Here is a 2,062-nt window from a genome sequence, read left to right on the forward strand (position 1 = left end):
CCCCGCTGGGCCCGCTGGGCTGACTGACAGTGGCAGGTGGTGGCTGCCCTGCTGCCTCCCCCACCACAGCCCAGCGAGGGGCTCAGAGTGCCCCCCCAGCTGCTCCGGCCACTGCAGCAGGGTCTCCTGTGAGCCATGTCCCCCAGGCAAAGGTGAAGGCCACCGAGAGGGCCTTGCACAAGCCAAGGCAAAGGTCAGAGGCAAACAAACCCCACAGGGCGGCTTCGATCCTCTTCCACGAAACGGCCCCCGTCCCAGCCCCGGCCGGGTGGCCAGCAGGGAAGCCTGCCAAGTCTGCTCACCGTGCCTCTGCCGGCCCCTCCTGCTCCAGCCACCAGGCCCCGGTCCTGGCCCTCGCCCCTCCCCAGCTCCAGCCAGGCTTTCCTGCCCACCCAGCCCAGGCCCCTGCCCACGGGAAACCCCCGAGATGAGGCCTGGACCCCGCAGTCCTACTGCCCACACTGGGCTTGCTGACCGATCCACTCAGAGAAGAGCACACGCCCAGGCTGAGGACCCCAGGAGCCCCACATGTCGGGGACACTCCCGCCGCCCGTGCAGTGCTGAGACCATAGGCCAGTGCCTCCTGGCAGGCCAAGAGCCGGAGCACACGGGAAACTGAGGCCGGGAGGGAGAGGCACCTGGGGGCAGGGCTGGACCCATCCAGAGATCTCTGTCCACTGGAGCCCTCAGCCTGGGCTTTTCTCCCCCAGGGTTCCTGGTGCAATGGCAAAGGCTGGAGCACCATGTCGAGGTGGGCTCCACCGACCAGCTAGGCCACATCTGCTTAGGGCAGTCCTTTTGAGAAGGGGAGGAAGCTGGTCAGAGTAGGCTGGTGGGGGAATCTGAGTCCTCCATGGGGGTGGGTAGGCGAAGCCCTAAGGCTGACCATCTCTGGTCCCACAAGTTCCTCCAATGGGCTCCCTGCTTGCAGTGTTGCTCCTGCTCTTCTGTGCCACCTTCCATGGCTCCCCAGTGCCAGGAGAAAAGAACCTCAACTTTATCAAATGCAAAGGACTTTCTATTCAACTCTTCCCTTAACACATTTGCAACTTTGGCACCTGAGTCCGCTCCCTACTTCTTACCCCTTCACCTCCCACCAGAGTGAATCCCAGCACCCAGGCTGGAAGGGAAAAAAGGCCTACCATACTGACCCATCCAAGACAGCCCAGTCCTCCCTGGTCCCTGGTGTGTTTGCAGCCTCCTGGGGGGTCCCCTGGGGAATGCTGCCAGTCCAGAGGATGGGACATTTGCCTAGAGTCTCAGGAAGTTTCCTGCAGAAGGATGCACCAAGGTCAGTATGAGTGACAGGGTCAGTGGTGGTGGGTGAGCTGGCTCCCACCTGGACAGGCCAGCCTGGAGAGTGTGCCCTGGGACCCTTTCCTGGTGACTGGTGGGACAGATGCCCTGGAGTGAACTTTCACCTTCCCAGGCAGCTCCTAGCTGGGTGGCCCTTGCTCAGCCATCTTCCGTGGCTCCCTAGTACTGGAGGGGGAGGCTGGAGGTCTTTCTGTGCTCCTTGCACCCATCAGCCACAGACCCAGGAGGACTTCTCTAGCTATTCCTGGACAGCTGCCCTCAGCCTCCTCTGAAGAGCCCATCTCTGCTAATGCTCCTGCCTAATGCCGGGCCTCCTTGCCCCCATTCTACCTCCTAATGTCCCTGGAACCCTCCTGCCCAGGACCTTGGGCTGCCACCTGCCTGTCTGCACCCCCATTTGCCTCTGTTATTCAGTGTCCTACCCCCCACTCCATGTCCCTCATCTCCTGTCTTCACCTGGCATCTTCTGTCCCCTTCCCAGGCTCCTGGCCAGTGGCCTTGCCTCCCTTCCAGGCCTTTCCTAAAGCCACCTGCTGCCCTTTGTTGCCTGGGACCTAACTAAGTAAAGTCCCTTGAGCCTCAGATGTAAGTCCCTCCTTCCCACACCCAGGTCCACCCCAGAGCAGTTGCCCTGGAGCTTCCTCCAAATGCACAGACTGGCCAGGGCTGCCTGCCCTAGTCTAGGTGGGCTGAGGATCATCCCCTCCGAGGCCCAGAGAGGAGAGTGCCAGGGAGGGGAGGGGGA

The sequence above is a fragment of the Marmota marmota genome, unplaced genomic scaffold, assembly GCF_001458135.2.
Source record: "Marmota marmota marmota unplaced genomic scaffold, marMar, whole genome shotgun sequence".
Classification (NCBI taxonomy): domain Eukaryota; kingdom Metazoa; phylum Chordata; class Mammalia; order Rodentia; family Sciuridae; genus Marmota; species Marmota marmota.